General features: G+C 40.1%; 1 protein-coding gene across 13 annotated transcripts in view; it reads left to right on the top strand.

Moving 5' to 3' along the window:
- The first annotated feature begins 770 nt into the window (after positions 1–770).
- TRIP12 (thyroid hormone receptor interactor 12) overlaps positions 771–19,089 on the top strand; it is an 80,277-nt gene continuing 61,958 nt past the window's right edge. For 2 of the 13 annotated variants that reach the window (XM_080624107.1, XM_080624115.1), the window contains exon 1: positions 830–1,682. The gene's annotated coding sequence lies outside the window, so the exon portion shown is untranslated. The other 11 variants (XM_080624118.1, XM_080624108.1, XR_013957461.1 and 8 more) reach the window with 10 other exon arrangements.

The raw sequence follows: 19,089 nt of genomic DNA on the forward strand, positions 1-19,089 counted from the left end.
AAAAATTATAGAAGATTTTAATTATTATTTCATAACTCATAACCAGATTTGTTAAAACTCATTTATTTACTGTCAAACATTCCATATAGCAATTTTGCAAAATATTTTTTAAAAGTTTTTTAAAAAACCCCTCTCTTCCAGGATGTTTAAGCAATGTTTCTTTCATTGACTGGAAAACAAGTCATCTACACAGGCAAAAGGCAGGTCACCTAAACATCTTCAGGTACTACATAGAAGATATACACAGTCTTCCCATTCTTACTTGGGCAGTTTAATATTATTTTTCTGGAATAAGATGCTTGGCTATTGTTTCCCCCTGCCTTAAGTCTAGTTACTCTGAAAGTGCAGCTAAACTTGTCTTTCTTTAGAAGAAATACTGTGATGTTACTTAAGGATTTGTTACTTATGTTTACTTTAAATGTTAGTACCTCATTTATTTGTGAGGTATTTCTGAGACTAGACTTAAATTTGCGTTAAGGTTACAAAATCAGAGATGCACATATACTTCTCTGCAAGACTACAAACTCATCATTTTAAAGGATCTTCCTCCGCTCCCCTTCCCTCTGGCCCTTACCCAGAGCCCCTTCCCACAGGCTTGGGATACCCTAGGTAGGAAGAATCCCCCACACAGACAGCCTCCTAGCCCACACACACTTTCACCTACGCTAGGAAACAACCTTTTCGGTAGCAGGCCCTTACTGCTCCCCAGGTACTTACCAACACCACATCACAAGGCAGCAGCAAGGCGTTCTCAGTCCTGGATATGCCAAACCAGCAGCACTCATTGATGACACCTCCCGGGTCGCTACCTGGTGGCATTAAGAAGCGACCCCGCCCTCCCCCAGCATGGCACTAAAAGCCCTGTCGCTCCTCGCCAGTCCTTCCCCAAGGACAGACCCTTACTAAAGCCACTACTGCCTCAGGAGCCGGCGACAGGGCCCAGCTTCCTTCCTCCTTTCCTTCCCAGGTAGAGAAAAAGCGGCAACCACAAGGTGAGGAGACCGGCGGGGGAGAGAACGCTCCCCACCAGCTCAATACAGACGACGAACGACTTGATGAGAGAACTGGGGCCTGTTCGCGCGTCCCGAGCACTTTCTCTCTTAGCACCGACGCCATTTTGGGACGCTGGAAAGCGGTATCTATAGCAACCAGGAAGAGGCGGACATCACGCGGGGTCACCGGGAGCCCAGCCCCCTCTTAAAGGCGCAGGGCCGGTAGTATCGCAGTGGCCTGGTAGGGTCTTCGGCCTCGCCACCGGCAGAGCCTCGTTCCACCGCCGGCTCCGCCCTTCACCCGCGCCCCCCGCCTTCACCCGAGGGGAGGCACACGCGCGGACCCAGGGGTGACGACCCCGGCGGAGGGATACTGACCGCTGAGCACCGACCCCGCCGGACGCAGGAAGCGGGGCGCGCACACGGCCGCAGCGGGGGCTACGTGGGGGACGGCAGCCGGGGCTTGAGCCGCCCACCGGGCCAGGGGGCTCTCGGGCCCCAGTGGGGCCCCAGCGCTGGGAAAAAGTAGTCCCCTAGCCTCCCCCTCGCGCCGTTGGAAGGGGTTCGGCGGCGGAGGCGGCGCTGCTCGGTGCTTCGGCTTCAGCTGATAATTGAAGGGAAGAGAGGCGGTTGCTGTCGGGAGGAGGGGAGGCACGGCGAGTCTGCGGAGGCCGTATCGGGACAAACTAGGTACTCGGGGCCCGTCTGCTGTTTCAGGAGGCATTGTGGGGGTGGTATGGTGCTGGGTTCCTCGGCAGCTTGCGAGCTGGGCCTGTTGTGTCATCTCCGGCATTAGCCGAGCTGCCCTTCCCGGCGGCCCGGGGCAGGGGGAGGGGAGTAGCGCCATCCTGGAGCATTGTTGCGGATGGGGGGGCGGGAGGGAGACGGGGACGACACGACGCCGCGCTGGTGAGTGTGTGTGTGTGTGTGGGGCCTGGGGTGTGTAATGGGGTGAGGGGCGGGAGCCCTCGCGGAGGAGCGAAGGGGTGGAAACTGTGCTGACAAAATGGCCAGGCAGTCACCGGGGCCCGTTCGAGGGACATCCCGTTTCCTCCAGGCTCTGGGCAGAGCTGCTGCGCACCGCAACGCCTCGCCTCGCTTGGGCTGCCCAGCGATGGGGGGAGCGCGGCCTCCCCTCTCGAGGCCCTGTTGTAGCTGCTGATACAAAAGGGCAGTGTCGGTGTTGACACTGCCGTACCGATTTGTATGCCCTTCCCCGTCTTCTCTCTCCCCCACTCCGCTTGGCCCCCTTTTCCCTAATGGGTTTTTTTTTTTAATAATTTTTATGGTTTTTTTTCTTTTTTTTTTTTTTTTTTTTCCCGCGAAGAAGCTATCTAATATCTTAATGGAAGAAAAATAAATAGCAACTCCTCTTTCGTTTCCCCCTGCTCAGCTTGATAAAAATGCTAAATAATCGGCCGACGTCCATATTTCACAAGCTTTTGGTGGTGGTTGGGGGGGGGGGGGGGGCGGAGGAAGAAGGTGGCAAGAGAATGGAGGCGCCTGTGGGGTTGGAGTTACAGTGTCGGCTGCCCACGAAAGGGGTTGTTTTCGCTGTTAATGTTTTAGAACTGATGTTTTTGTTGCTTTCCGTCAAAAAGCAAGCTGCCTGGTCCTCGCGTTTGCTTGCATAATGCGTCGTACTTGGAGGCTGATCAAACGCTGGGTTCTGCTTTTCCTGCCTGGCTCTTCTTCCTTCCCCCTTCCCCGGGGGGGCTGGGGAGCGAGAGAAGTTTTGAGGTGCCGTTAGTACCGACGCCAGCCGCCTCCTGGTAACTGCTCTGGTTCTCTGAGGCTAGGAAACAAACCGATACCGGGGCTTTCGGCAGACCTGTAGGCCCGTCTTCCTGCTGTTCAACTTTTTTATTGTTCCCCCTTCCCCCCCCCCCCCCCCTTCCGAGTGCACTGGCTTTCTCGACAGCCAGGGGTTTTCACAGAACGGGAGTCCGAAAGTCTAGACTGTGAACCGGAAAATAATAGGGGAAAGAATGGAAAGTTATGTCAAGGGCTTTGGGGGAAAAACATCGACGTTATCGAACAAAGGTCCTGCCTGTATTGGAGAGAGAGGCCTGCATGTGAGGCCTGATTGTGTCGCCTTTACACATGGGGAAGAAATGAGTGCTTGGTACTGGCCTAAATTTATTCTGTAAGTCTGGCATGCAACTTGGGAACATTTTTAGAGTGTGTGTGGTTTATTTTGAGGGTGTTTTTATTATGTGTAGCAATCCAATATTTTTTAATTTTTTCCAAAAGATTTTTTTAAATTCCTATCTTGTTCAGCAAAAGTAATATTGATCCAGAGGTTCTAACACTGTAACACAAAACTTTACTCAAACAGGTAACTTCCACAGTTTATGTATTGTGTGTATTATGAATTTGAGTTTCCTAGTGCTTTAAACGCAGTCAGAAAGAGGAGTTGAGTAGTTACCACTTGACAAATATGAAGTACATCCTTTGTAACGAGAAGAGGAATTTTGAACACTTAATTTCACAGGCTTTGTGTAGGGAACTGTCACTGAAGGTATAGTTAATTTGTAAGACCCTAAGAGCAAGCATTGCTGTGATTACTTGTGTTTATCTCTGGTATATTCTCTCCAGTTCTCTCTCTCCTCTCTCACCCCCCAAATATAGACTTCTGATTGTATAGGGCTGGCTTTTGGTATTTGATTTCTGCTCAGATTTGTGAGTTTTTAAATTTTTTCATTAAGATAGAAGTTTTAACATTTTTTCTACCTTTACAAATATGCATAACTAACATGGAAGAAGTATTTGAAAAAATAGCTGTATGTACCTTTCTATTGTTTGGTAGCTTATTTACTAAGTATTGATAGGAATGAAATATATTTATGAAAATATTAGTATTTCAGTTCTTGAAGGTAATAGTTTTAACACTGTTGTATTTAAACTAAGATGTTTAAAAGCAGTGTTTTGGTGAGTAAATACTGTAAATATTTCAGGTTTTCAGACATGTGTTTTTAATTTGTAGTAGTTCCTAATTTGTAAAATGTAGCTGATTATGAGTGGCTTGGCTCTGCATGTACACTTGTTTTGATCTTAAAATGGAAGGGTATTTTTAGTTTTTGCTGTTTGGTGTATCTGGTTGCTGTGTTAGAAACACAGGTAATGTGTGGGGTTCCCCCTGACGCTTACTCTGAGGATGTCTAAAAAAATTGGGAACAGTAAGCTTGAATTGACAACTTTTAAGTTTGAATGTTCTTCAGTCTCCAGATGGCTCCATAGGTAGAAGCCTAACCAGGTCTTAGCTGTTAGTAGAAAAATTGTAGGTCACCCACAGTGTGACATTACTACTTACTAATATAGCAGATCTATTTCAGTAGGAGTGCCAACCTGTTGAGTAAGAGGCTTATGAAAATGGAGTCTTTTGATGTCTTGCAAAAGTTCTTTAGGCCAAAGTGACCATTAGGGAAACAACCTGTATCTTCCCAGTAAATTAATAATCAGAACTGTCATTCTCAATTGGGAATGATGCACAAATTCATTTTTATTATTTCATATTTTATATTGCTTTTTAACTGTCTTCAAACTCAGAATGTAAATATTATAGGAAAATTATGATCAAAACTTGTTCTAACAAGTCATTTGTAAACTTGAGGCTCAAAGCTGCAGGCAGCCAAGATACTGTATTCCTTCTGCAGCAGTTTAGCAAAAATGTAATGCAGTTGACTTTAATGTAATGAAAAAAGATATGATGATTTTTGGTGCGTCTTCGCATCACTGATAAGTGCAGTTATTTAGAGACAATCCAGGATGATAACCTGACTGAATTCCTTTTGTTCCTAAGCAGTGAAACTGAAGCATGAGTACGAAAGTTATTGTTTGACTAACCTACATGTTTATTCTTAATTTGCAGTGTAAGCAAATCTCAGAACTCTGTGTTAATCTTAGGCCATGCTGTATTTTCTGACAAGCTAATTAGTAAGCATCGTGTAGAACACTTCTGATTACAGGTCACACTGAGACTAAATTATTTTGACAAAGTACAATCAAATCCTGAAGTTGTACAACATGGTGTACTATCACGTTGTCAAAAACTGAAACCTGAATGTTTCTGGGATCTCCATTGCCCTGTTGGATCGTCTGTGTCTTGTTTATCACCTGTCAAATTAATAACATTCCCTGTAAAGCACTTCGTGGACTCTGTGGCACTCTTAATAACGGAAACTTTTCATAAAGCTGTCACTGCCCCATTGAGTACTGACTGAAGAAAGCAGTACATCTGAATTTTTGGTAGGGCAGCAGATTACCTTTGAGTCAGTGAGGTTTTTTTGTTTTTTTTTTTGGTGAAGAAGTAATGCTTTGAAACTGCTCTTAATATTTTAATCTATACATAGTATCATAGCAGTTCTATGGCAGTATATGAACAAAGTTATTGCAGGGTGTTTTCACAGCAAATTTTTAATTCAGAACATGAGGTTGATAACTGCAAAACTAAGTCATATTAACTTTATCTTATGTAAATAGAAGAAATAGCAGGAGGAAAAGAATGTGTTTCTCAAGAAACAAACCTATTTTCAGACTTCTTACTGGTTATCAAGCATGGCAAAAACTTGTATGTAACTGCTTTTTTCAGAATGTCTTGTTTTTTTTATGATTAAAACATGAATTAATTTCTGTAAATAAGAGATTTCTAGCTACACATGGTATCAAGTGTACAGTCAGTGAAAGATAGTGGTAAGTCAACTAGCTTCTCACTGCATGCTTTCAGGTACCAGTGATGGTTACTTCAGTGTGAAGGTTAGTTTTGGGGAGCAGTTGTTCTCCTAATCCTGCCACATGATAAAATGTTTTTCATCAAGTTGGTAGAAGCTAGCTGTGTAAATACGCAGTCTTATTCTCCTCCAATTCTGTCTGGCAGCCAGGGTTCGAGCACACATAACCAATCTGTTTACTCTCACTGTTTATAATAAGGCTTGTCTTGCAATATACTGACTGTTGCAAGTCTTACTTGACTCATGAGCATACTCAGTACAAATATGGTAGAAAACAGCCATGTATAACAGCAGTAGATAACCAACTTTTGAAGTGAAGACTTTTATATTGGAAAACTGAAAAAGTTAGGTGTACATCAAAAACATTGATCACAATGATCTAATAGTGCACTTCAATGCTGAATAAGTTTGAAAAGTACTAGCAATGGTTTTCAAGCCATAGTTGCCTTCAGTTACTCAGAAAAAGCCTTTGTTGTGATTCATAGAGTAAGCTGGTTTAGAAAGGACCCCGGAGGACATGTGACCCCGTTCACCACTTGACTGTTTACTCTTTAATAGTTTTTCATTGATCACTGAACTGATAAGACAGCTCCATCATCTTGAGTGATAAGAAAGGAAAAAAAAAAAAACAAACCACAAACCAACAATAAAAAAAAAACCCAAAACAACAAAGCAAAACCACCCCCACTGCCACCAAAAAAAAGCAACAGACAACAAACCTGAAAGGGTATGTGGGTATTTGTGGAGAGGAAGCTGGAAGGATTCTACAATGTGTAGCAATGCAATGCTGTCTCAAGAAGCTGGGGGAATTCACTGTTCTGAATGGATTGGTCTGCTTTGTGATGGTGTCCACAATAAAGTGTGCATGCTGAACTGCAAAGTTTTGACCTTCTTAAAAGGTATGAAAGGTTCTGAGTCATCTCCTGGAATGTGAACCTAGAGTTATAGGGAGCAATTTGGTATTTCAAAATGGAAGCTGAAGTACCTGGTACTTGTTGAACAAGAAGGCTTTTCTAACATCTGACAGAAAAGATACATTTCATGTTTATTCTGCCTTCAGAGTAACTTGTTACTGACAAGCCTTCTCTTATTGCATAACATCCAGATAAATAAACTTAGTGTAAAGAAGGGCAACTAATTGTTAGGCTATTGTAAAGGTGGAAATGAAAGACTACAGATTTTTTGTTCTCTGATGTACGTGTTATTTGGGGAGAGAGTTGTTAAACTTTCAGAAGATTGTTGGGTAGTGAAAGGGGCATTAGGCTCAGTATCATCAATGTGCATCTCCTTCAGATTTGTGGCTGACATGTATGTGTAAAGCATAGTTAATATCAGTAGTCGGTAATGCAGAGCAGTAACTACAATGAAGAATTTTTAGTTTGATTTTAGGGGTAGTTCCTTAGGGCAAAACCATTAGGGAAAATAGGCCTGGGACAAACTGTCATAGGTCATCTGGTACATACTTTCCAAGATAACTAGGTCCTGTCTTATGCTATCGTTGCCTTTAGAAAGCATGTGCGCTGTCTTGTCCTCCCTCATATTTCTCCATGTCTAACTTCTGCTGTCTTTGCCTTGCTATGAGCTGCTTGTGGTTTGTCTTACCCACTCTTGAGTAGATGAAATGACCTCTTTGTACTGCAGGGGCTTATGTGCTTAAAGTCTGTTCTGTACCTCCTGCTTTGGTCCGGGACTTCTTATGTGTAAAAGTAGAAGTACAGGCAAATAAATATGGAAATCAAAAGACCACTCTTACATTATTTTTGTTTAGGAGCAATATAAATGAGTTGAGGCACCAAAGAAGGAAAGATGTAAACAATGCATTATAACACTGGTGATGATGGACTTCAACATTCTCCATATCTCTTCTCTCTCCTCTCTGCCGCACTCAAAAGAAAAGAAAAATTGCACACATGTGGCCCACCACCAGGGATAAGGGAACTTTAATTAAATGTCCTTGATGCTTGCTTTAACTTTTGGAGTTAGTGAGAAGAAGCTGTCTTTACATTATATGTCTTTGTGGGTTATGAATCTGTGGTAGATGTCATCTTCTAGCCCTGATGTTAACCACATCTTAAAAAAAATCATCTTGCCTAAAAATAGGCATCTTATCCATGTTAATAGTGTTCTGTGTCTTCTAATGTCAAAACCATTATGAAATTAGTTTATTTAGTATAGAAATTGTTGCTACCTGGAAGGTGTGTGCAGTGTAACTGATCCCTCTGATCACAGGTGAGATGTGGCTATGCATTTAAAGAGAACTAATGAAGAAAGTAACTGAAGGTGCATATTAATAGGCTATATACTGAATGCAGACTTGGAACTCTGCCTTCATTAGAGAGTGAATGTTTTCTTCCTCTTTATTTTGAGGATATACTCCGTTTTAATAAAGTTACTGACTGGGAGCTGTAATTTCTCTTCAGAACTTCATGCGTTTTGACTTTTGCAGTTGTTTCAGGTATAATAGCTTGATGAATTCATCCATCGTAAGGGTTAGGGGAAGTTGGGAAATGGGTAACTTGAATTAGGGCACTCAGACAGTCATAGTCTGTGTGAATAGCACCTGAGAAGAAGCTCTTGTAGCTAGGTTTCAGATCTTTAAGGTAATATGAGTAATAAATAAATGAGTTTAAGTATTGGAAAGTGCAGGAACACTGATATATGTAAAAATGCAACTTCAGTTGAAGTTAGTAAAAAAATTTCTGCAGAAAATACCATTTCAACTGAACCTTGGACAGTGATAGAAACAGGATAACTTTGGCAAACTTGAAGACAGGATTCCAAGGGTTAAAAAGTTGTGCTTAAAAGATCTGCAGTCTATCTGACAATGTTTTTTGTTTTTATGTAGTAACAGTACATGCTGCCACATCTTACTCTGGTACTAATCTGTCTGATGTATTTAGTGGATAACTTTCTGCAGTAAAACAGTGTTAATAAAAATGAAGACCTGCATTATGCCATAAGATTATGGATTAAAAAAGTTTCATTCCCACACTCGGTTACAAAAAGCTTGGCAGAAGAACAGATGTGTTTCTTTGCCAAAAATAAACATAGCAAATATGCTTTCTTCAGATTTCTTCTACAGCAACTTTTCAGTTGGTACCGTTCTGCTGCATATTTGTAGTCTTGCAACTGAATGTAGCCATGTTTTATACCAGGCTGTCAACAGGGCTCCAGCTCAAAACTTTCATCGACGCTTTGTAACTGCAATTGGAAGAAGCATTGTTAAGAGAAATGCTGTTGGCATGCCTCAGTTTGCACATTTAAGTATTTCATGGTGAAAGTGGAAACGGAGAGCTCTTCAGGTTAACTGTGAAGAGGAAAGCTGGATTTTGTGGAATATAGTGTGTGAAGAAACAGTACTGCTTAAATCATAGAATCATAGAATAGCTAGGGTTGGAAAGGCCCTTAAGATCATCTAGTTCAACCCCCCTGCCATGGGCAGGGACACCTCACACTAAAATATGTCACCCAAGGCTCTGTCCAGCTTGGCCTCGAACACCGTCAGGGATGTTCACAACTTGCTTGGGCAATCCATTCCAGTGCCTCACCACTCTTACAGTAAAGAACTTCTTCCTTATATCCAAACTAAAATACCTTCCAGTAATATTTAAATTCTTGAGCACTATGGTCACAGTGGTTATGATGGCTTTTTTTTTTTTTTTTTTTTTTGTCCTTAATAGTTTAGGGGTTCATGAAACACTGCCAAAACTGAACTGGAATCAGAACAGAAAGGGCACTGAATATTTTGATTTAACTGTGCTGTATGCAGAGGAACTCAAGTAAGATAGATCCTGAGAACTGTGTTTGGAAACTTGAGGTAAATACAGATGTAGTGATGAATTAATTTTTGAGAGCACACTTAAAGTAAATGTAAAGCTGCCTATGAGACTTCAGTGAAGTGACAGGCAAAGTAATCTCAATCTGTCACTTTAAAAATACAAAGCAGTGAACACACTTCTTGCTATACTTCATTGCCCCCAGAGGTTGTCTAGAATAAAGTAAATTCCCTGGGTGCATCAGGCTTTTTCCCCTCTGTCACAGACTTAGTCAAAACCTGCAAAAACTATTATTGTGGTTTTAAATAGATTCCTGTTGGGTAACTTATGTAAGTAGAAAAATGTGATGTAGTTCTGTCATCTGTTTTTCAAAACTCTTTACTTATATATAATGTTCAGATGAAGTCTGAGTTTCTATCGGTCTGAGATCTTGCATTTAAATTATAACTGTGCTTCCTGCTGTCAACAACTGCAGTGTCACCAGAAATAGTCAACTCCTTCAACCTGTTCTTCAGCTGTCTGTTCTAAGCTATTGTTGCTTTTGTTTGTGGTGTCTGTTTCATTGTTGCCGTTTCAAGGCTGCTTATATCTCACTTATACTACTAATGCAATTAAATTCATAATTTTATTATTAATTTTTTTTCTTTTTAGTGGTGTGGGAGCATTTAAAAATCTTAATCAGAAGTAAGCAAAGTAGTAGGCTGCTGTGCATCACAAAATTGCTTAATGTGTTTGCTTCTAAAAGCTGTAAGCCTTCAACTAGGAAGTGGTTTCTTCCTTAGAGATTTTTAGATTTTCAGTGTTGTTTTTATTCAGCAAAGTTATGTTGTTTGGAAAGTCTGCTTGGTAAGATGGTACATCCAAACTCGATAGCAGGCGATCTTATTAGTTGACCTAACAACAGAGGGTAGTATTTTGACTTTCTATAGTCTGTAATCCATCTTTGAAAGTTGTTGTTAATCATAGAGTCTCTGTGTTGTACTTTTGTAGAGTTCCTGTATTTTGTTTGCTAGTTCTACATGGAGCTCTTTGTTTAAAAAAGAAAAAAAAAAAATCGAGTAACTGGTTTGGTTTCCTGAATGTATTAACTCCTGCATATCCACCCCACCCCCCCACCCCCCCATTTGGGAGATATCAGACATGAACATATGGACAGAGTGACACAGCAGTAGAAGGATCAAGCTGGATAAACAACCTCTGCATAGAATAATGCTGTCCAAAAGCGTGGTATATGGTTTGTGGTTTTTTTTTTTTTTTTTTTAAATCCTAGAACTCACTGCTTATTGCAATAACTTGCTTTGAGGAGAGCTGTCTTCTGCCCCCACCCCTCCTCCTCAGCAGAATGTGTGGGGACAAGTTTTGTTTCCTTAGTCACAGTAAAGCTTCAGTGGTAGGTACCATGGGACAGGATAAGAACAGTTTAACAAACTGCAGATAATACTGGTTTGCTTCTTTGCAGTGTTTTCTCTGAGTTTACCCTGGGAAAGAATTGGTTTTATGATAATAAGAATGGTGTTCTGATTAGTTCCTTAGCAAAAAGAACAAAGTGGATGTACTAGCTTTTACTAGGAGCTGAGCATTTAAAATACTTTTCATACCTGAGTGTCTCAGTCCTGAGCCACATGAGCATCTCATCTCTGTGACTGGCCTAGTAGAATAACAGAACTTGTTATTTGTCAGTTCTCTGTGAGGACAGAGAAGAACTACTGTCTAGGAATAAGCTTATAAGAGACCTTATAATTTCAAAAATGTAATCTTGTTAATATTGTTGGTATATCTAACTTGTAGCTGTCTAAAAAACAACTAAGTGCACGCATTGGTTTTGGTCTCATACTTGCGTTTTGATTCTTCAGTCTTCCTGGGAGATTCTTTCAGCGTGTTGTTTCTTGAAATTCGGGATCATCTAATTTCCAGCCTGAAAGTTTGTCATAACTCTTTTACCTGCTAACTGTATCAATGCTGTCCTCGTATTTGAAGTACTTTTCTTTTCTTGGTATTTTATCCTTGGCACTTACAGCATTTATAACCTTGTTGCCAGGCTAAATAATACAGGTTTTGTTAGTCACCTCCTGTAAGAGCAGTCTTACGTAACTTTCAACTGGAATTCATCTCCCTTGACCAAGGCCAGCTGTGATGGGGTAGAGTATTCCAGATAAATGCTTTTTGTACAAAAGCACTGGAGAATTCTCATTTGCTCTGTAATGATATATCTACATGAGCACTCGTTCCTCTTCCAGTCCCCCTCCCTTCACCCTCCCCTGCCCTCTTCCCATCCAGTATCACTCTGTAACTGGAGCATGTAGTGCTTATGTCAGCTCACAAGCTTGGCTTATAAGTAAAACTTGGGTTTAGTGCTGAGGGATAGGATTTCCATGGTGCTTGGTATTATTGTACTTTATAGCATTGCAAGTGTCTCGTTAGAATAATTCACTCTTCTGTATTTTGAATGCATATTTTTATGTTGGGGGAGTGCAGGAGGAGAGGAAATGTAACTTGCAAGTTCTGTTAGTTTTGGGAAAAAAACTGGGAATTTAGAGGGAACTGCTGTGGCTTTAGGTAACCATATTACCTGTGTAGTTATATTGAAATAAGTAAGGCTGTAATAAGCAATAAAGCTGTAACAACAATAAATTTCATAGTTTCCTTCTATGGGAAACAGTCTGTTTATCATTATAATTTCTGCTACACTCATATGATGATGTGTTCTAGTTGAATGCTACTTAACAGAAGTTGGTTAAGTAGTTTTGGATTTAACAAAACAGAAACAAAATAATGAATGCCCTCTCTTCTGTAAGCCTGGAAATAGTACCAAGTGTCTAGTTTTGCTGTCCTGTACTGATGTCCTGTCATTTACTGAATGAGGATTTCAAGATTTAATGCCATCACAAGTTTAATATTGCCTGTCTTCAGGTGTTACAAATGTTTATGGGTTAAGTGACCATTTTTCTCAACATTGGGCCTCTGATTGCACATTCACTGTAGCTGTGTATATTTTAAGTCCAGCTATGTCTAAAAGATAGAAGTTCTTTAGACAAAAATATTCTTGCTGTAGTTGTTTGCTGTAACACAGCTTTGAAACTGACAGGTAGAAGGCTGTAGTTTTAATAGTCCTCATCAAAGAGTACTTGTATTCTTTTGTGAAACTCCAGTTCAGTGAGAATATCTATCTACAGAAGTTCATAAAGTAAACAAATATAATTTCATGGCACTATTGACATGGTGAAGGAAACTAGACTGTCCTGTGAGAAGTGTTTGAAAGAACCAGTCTTTAATATTAGTTTGTCAGGAAAGGACATATTCCTGGAAATGCTATCAACACTAATGGGATCTCTTTTTTTAAATAGTAGTTTGTTTTTTCTTTGGTTTTTTTGTAAAGCAAAGGGACAGTTGTCTCTCTACCGTGTTTTTGGGTCACTTTAGATTGGAGTACCTTAAATGCTAGGCTTTTAGCCCAAAATATCTAGTTGCCAGCTAAAGGCTAACAGGAGGAGAAAAAACGAAGCGCACAAGTATGTATAAGGTTTTATACCAGTGACTCTAGCTGTATTGTCATGAATGTTGTAGCTATACCATGAAAGGTAGTTGTTCCCATGGGGATCTCTGTGCTTAGTTCTCTTAAAGGAAAGTGTTCTAAATTGTTAACCTGCAGCTTAAGCTTAGAGCAGCTCAGGCAAGGAATTTAAGGACCCAGAGTTTTGTGCCCATTGACTCATGAAAGCTGTTCAGAAATAAGAGTGTGACAAGTACAGAAGATGAGAAACTACTGTATTTCCTCCGATTTTCAGATAGCTTGTGTGAAACATAGCTGACTTTGGGACTTGTAAGCCCCTGCCTTTATGTATATTATTTAACTTGTTTAAAAAGCTTACTTCAGAAGGGTTTGGTCTTTCTGTTGACAATATCAAAACAAGAAGGTAACCGGTTGAAATCCAGACCTGTGGCAGCTAGAAGCCGAAGCTAAACCTGTATCAGGATATAGTGATTTAAATGTCTCAGTTGAGTTAAGGTGCATCCAGAATCAAGGTAGTTTGTTATTACTTAACAGGATTCCATGTTGTGGCTACAAACTAGAGTTGCGCATACGTTTGGTGTGTTTGCTGTGTTGCTGGCAAGGTTGGTGGCCCAGCTTTGAGGTGGGAATAATTTAAAAATACGTATTTGTGACTGGCTGGCTATCATCTAAGCTGCTTTGTTCTTCATACTTGCATAGATGAGATTATCATTTGTGGTGGGAAAGTGGTGGAGAAGCTGATATAATTTCTGGTTGCTTCAGCAGAATTTGAAGGCTTTTACTGGTGACAGTGATAGCTTAAAGTATCAGGTTTTAAATTGTCTATATAAACTTGTACAGGTGCAGTCTATGTTTTTTTACTAACTCCTGATGTTCAGTGTGCTGAATTCTTAAGCAAAAATGGTCTGCCCAGGCATTAGAGTAAAACTAAGAATTGTACTCTATTCCTGTACTTTCTGAGGCATTTGTGTAAGTAGAGTGATTTGAAATAATGACATACTCAAAGGTAGGAACTTTGGATAAATGTGTAGTAGCTGGAAGCTACCTTCTGTGAAGTACACAATATTTCTACTTAGTTTCCTTTCTAATTTATTTAGATGACCACACTCACTATGAAGTCTTCCAAGAAATGTTAGTTGGGTTTTTAGCATACATCAGTGATATGGTACTCTTGGAAAGACAGGGTGGAATTCAGCTGAAAAACTCTGTAGTGCAGGCTGATAGCTGTAATGCCTTGAAGTATGTCTTGTTTAGGTTTTCTGTCCTTAGTCTGCACTGTAACTGTAGTGTAAGTTAAATCTTGTCGAAGAGTAAAAGGAAGTGTAATCACTATTAAGCTTAAAGTTAATGGAGTTATAAAAAAAAACCAAAACCAAAACTGTTTGGTTTAATGTCTGTCATACTTGAATATGTGCAGAATATTTATGCTGACTTTTTAATTAGAAAAGTATCCATTATGAAATGCACACTACTATACTGCATCCAGAATTTTTTTCTTGAAAATAAAAAAGGCACCACTGAAACTTGTAGACTCTTACCATGCAGCCATTTGATGCAATAAATATTTTTATATTAGTATATGCCACTGGCACATGCTGTCCTTGGTAGGGTGAAACTGTTCATTTGGAAGTCCAATGTTAGATGCTTTGTACTCTCTACTTTCTAATTAGTCAAAATAGACATTTAATAGGAAGTAGTTGAAGCTATTTCTTGATAGTTAGTGCCAGTTTGGTCAGCAGTGGTTTCATTACCATTCAGATCTGTGGAGGAAACTGTGAGACAGATCAGGCTGTTTTCAAATTGCAGTACACAGTATCTGTCCCAAAACTGTTCTGCCAGAGGAGCCTTTAAGTACAAAGAAAACATACAAATAAAGTTTGTAAAGCATAGAAGAAAGACCCAAAGTTAGTACAATTAATTTGGCATTTTTGGTAGCTGATGGAGGTGGGAGGTGCGAGGAAATAATTGATGGGAGAAAAGATGTCCAAGACGTGATGTGAGGAAGTAGAAATAGTAAAGATACTGTGATTACTAGAACACTTCATTGCTCATTAATCCTACGTGGGATGGGGATGTGCATGCTCCTAGCTGAATATCTTTCATTAGCAAAACAGATGGAGGATTAAGAGAGGCTCCAGTCTTTCTGAAGTACCTAAATTTTGCATTTAATATGATAAGATATTGTACAGACGGGAGGCAAGGAAGAAACTGTGCTCATTTATGGACCTACAGTTATTTTCCATCTTCCTTCACAAGCTGCCTACGTCATATTCTTTCTTTAATCTTTCCCTGAAGCCACTCCATTCCCTGTGTGGTTTTTACTGAAGTGTTGTAAAAAGAGTTGTTCTATTTTGCATCATTATGAATATGCTTTTTGCAGTTAAATATTCTTTTATTTGTCTTATCTCTTTAACTTGTGTGTTTTATTAAATGGCTTAAAAGAAATAGTAAAGAGGATGACATCTGGGATAGTTCTGAAGGTACACAAAAGTCTTGTGGATGATTTTTAAAGGGAAAAAACCAAACCAAACAAAAAAACCCCAAAAAACCCGAACACCAAAAAGACAAGATGATGTCTTGCATGGGAGTTAAGTGAAGTCTGCTTCCAATTCAGTGTTGTCTTAATGGTATGGGATTATTTCCTTGTTTGCAAAAATTTGCTTTCGGGAGTTTAGCAAGATGGATGCATGGCCTTGCTCCAGGGTATACTGTTGCTGATGTGCACACAGAGCACCTAAAAGAAACTCCCTTTCCCCTGTTCCTTGTCATGTTCTGTTCCAATCCTAGGCAAGGCCAGAATCAGTATGTGTTGTTTGGAGGAAATAGGTTGCAGGTTTATTTGTAAGGCATAGTTACGTATTAGTGTAGGATAAAAGGTCACCTGTATAGGAGGCAACCTTTGAGTATTCTGATTGGATCACAGAGCAAATTGCAAGAGCAAAGGCTTATCAAGTCAGCTATTTTAATATCTAGTTCTTAAATAATAATTTTGGTCCTAAGGTCAAGCTGTAGAAAGCTTCAAGCTCTGCTTGTTCTTTGCAAGTGTCTTGGAACTGTGGCAGAACTTTGTTCTTCTAATTAGTTTTCTGTATTACTGGTAGTCTGTGAATCCTTACAGTGTATTAAGGAGCAGCAGTTTAGCTGGGAGGTAACAAATTTTGGCAGCATCTATTGGAACATCTTGCCAGGAAGTAAGTAGCCTTTCGTTCAATCTGAAGTGATTGACTGTCAACAAGGGCTTGAGGTTCCTGGGCCATACTGTGACCCTGAGGAAAGGTACCTTATTAGTGCAAATGTGTTCGTATCGTGAACTATAAAATGTGTATAGTTACAGTCGTTCCTTATCCAAAGAAAATGTGTGGGTAGCCTGGGGGAGAGGAGGTAAAAATCATTGGTGAGGTAAAGGAGAGGAAAGGGCTAGTGGTACTTGCTCATATGAGAAGGGAGAGAGGAGTTTGTAGTAGACACTTTTTTATCTGTACTAAGGTTTGGTGAGGGTGAGTTCTTGTCTAGCTTAAAATTAAAGCTAAGTCTGGTATCCTTCTGAAAAGCATTTCAAAGACCTGTAATACTTAGATTTGCTTAAGTTCAGCATCTTAATGCTCTGCATTCAGGTTCTTGGAGCGTTCATTTGCTGATCACATACTTAGTAATCTCCATGTACAATGCCTTATTCCCACAGACTTGTTTTATTTGTAGAGTACTGAAAACATGCGTATGAGTGTAGTAGACAGTCTTCTCAAAGTATGCCATGAAGTTTAATTCCTTCATAAAGCTTGGAATGCTCTGGCTTTTGACAGCTTCTTCCATGACTGTAAGGGTTGGAACCTTCCTGAAGTACGGTTCTGGAAGCCAATATTGTATGTTCTTCTGTGCAGTTACCATGAAAGAATAGCTCTGAGCACTGTGGAGTCCTGATCCTGTCAATGATAGGATCAGCTTAAAGACAGATTAATCCTTAGTGTTTAACAGGTGCTTCTTTAGGTGTGACTTCCTTTTTTTCAGCTTTACAGAGAACTTCTGTTTTTTTAAACTCGTATTTGGTTGATAGTTTGGTAGGTGATTTCATACAAGGTAAATGTCTTTGATTGTGCTTGTGTTAGTGATTTGGTATGTGTATTGGAGCTTGCTCTTATTGCATCAGTGCAAGGTATAATGTCAGTGTCTAAATTTTTCTTAGGTCAAGAAGATGCACCTGTGGCACATGAGCCAGTGGCATCTTGGAGCTGAGCACCTACCCAGTGTAGAAACCTTAAATGTGTTTTAATCCCTTTGTTTGTTGTTGCAGTATCCTTGTGATAGTTAAAGATCTGTATGCAGATCCAGTGCTAAGGAAGCCGGAAACTTAACCTGTTTTAATTGGATTTCTTCCTCAACAGCTACAATTAAACCGTTTCCCAGATTGTATCATGTGGCATAGGAATGTTGTTAGGCATTAGGCCTGTGACCTTTTTTGGATAGAAGTCTTTGTTCAGGATAGCATAACCTGCTTGAGACAATGTAGGAGCGGAATCCTTAACAGACATCAGTTTGAGTCAGTGCTGAATACCAGTGATTAAAAAATCAAAGAGAAACTCCCGAGATATTTTGAAGATACAAAAACTTGAGATCTGTTCTAGTAAAGCTGAAAATAGATGTGTCCTCCCCTTCCCTTGGAAATGTAGGATTTTTTTTTTTTTTTTTTTTTACTAAATTTTTTTTTATCTTTAAAGTGTTTCTCTTTAAGCCATGCTAGTATGAGTGATTGGGCTTTTTCACTTTGGGCATTTCTGTATGTAAACTAGTTTCAAGCTGAAGCTGAATATTATAAAAATGAAGACTCAATCTCTTCCCTCTACCTTGTTTTCATGGTACATCTACATAATGCCCTATAATCTTGGGTTTGTCTGTGGTACTTGTCTAATCCGATAACTTCTGTAAGGTCTAGTCTCTGAATTTCTTAGTTCTAGTGGCTAATTAAAGTGGGTTTGGGTGTGGGTTTTTTCTTTTTTTTTTTTTTTTTTTTTTAATGTCTCTCCCCTTCTTGTCTAGAAGATTGCAGAGATCATTTTATGCTAATTTAGACTTTGAATGACCAAACTAAGTTTTACTAGCCACTGAGCTCACTAGTTCTCTCTGTAATATAAGACAGCTTGGCAGAAGTCGATGAGGAACTTGGCTGCAGCCTGGGGCATGTATTGTCTAACAGGCTCTGCAGGTAGGACATGGGTATGTACCGTATCAGTGTTTGTCTTATGCTATTGCACTTTGATTTTACTTAAGGGCCATGTGTGCCAGATGCAGGTGAACAGCAAACTGCAACTAAGGCACCATCTGGTGTGTGGGGTTAGAATGGGGAAAAGGCTTGGTGTTGTAGCAATAGGTTCTGCATTCAGACTCATAATGTTGAAGTAAATGGAGCTATGCAGCTCAAGAGCAGCTGGGCATTAAGCATTGGGCAGGGCAGACTTGGAGTGGGTGATGATTTTGGGTACTTCTCTGTTCACGTGCATGCCAATACTGAAATTGAGCTTCTAAATTGAAATTTTCACTCATCACTCAACTAACTTTTTTTTCTTCACTGGTAATAAATGCCTCCTGCCCCAGCTTTGCCATACCTGTTTACTTGGTCTTAATTTGACCGCATACCTACGCCTTACTGTCTTTGTTCCTGGCTGTTTCAGCCATGCGTACTGCATGAAGAGTTCTGTTCTCATTTGTGTTGTCTCACAGAAGGTAAAAGCTCCTCATCCAAGTTTGTTCCCCTCTTCTGAAGAGAATGTTCTCCCTTGCACTTGCCAAGGCAGCATGTTTGGTTTTTATGCTGTTAGTGAAAGCTTAAGCCACTATCACACAGATAGTGAATTTTGACTCTTACTAAACCAAAGTTTCTAGTGAAGCTGAAAAGGAAGGACAGGGGAGATTTTTACTTGTACTGCTTGTGATGTCTTTTGTTGGGAGTCTGCTAAAACAAAGAACTCTCATCAATTCACTCTGTAGCATTCACTACAAATAGAGTTTTGATCAGAATTTGGCTGGTGAAAAATGCCCTTTCCCTTGAAGAGATACCAGTTGCTTTTGTTTAATTTAAAAGAGGAAAA

This window comes from Psittacula echo (assembly GCF_963264785.1).
Source record: "Psittacula echo genome assembly, chromosome: 7".
Classification (NCBI taxonomy): domain Eukaryota; kingdom Metazoa; phylum Chordata; class Aves; order Psittaciformes; family Psittacidae; genus Psittacula; species Psittacula echo.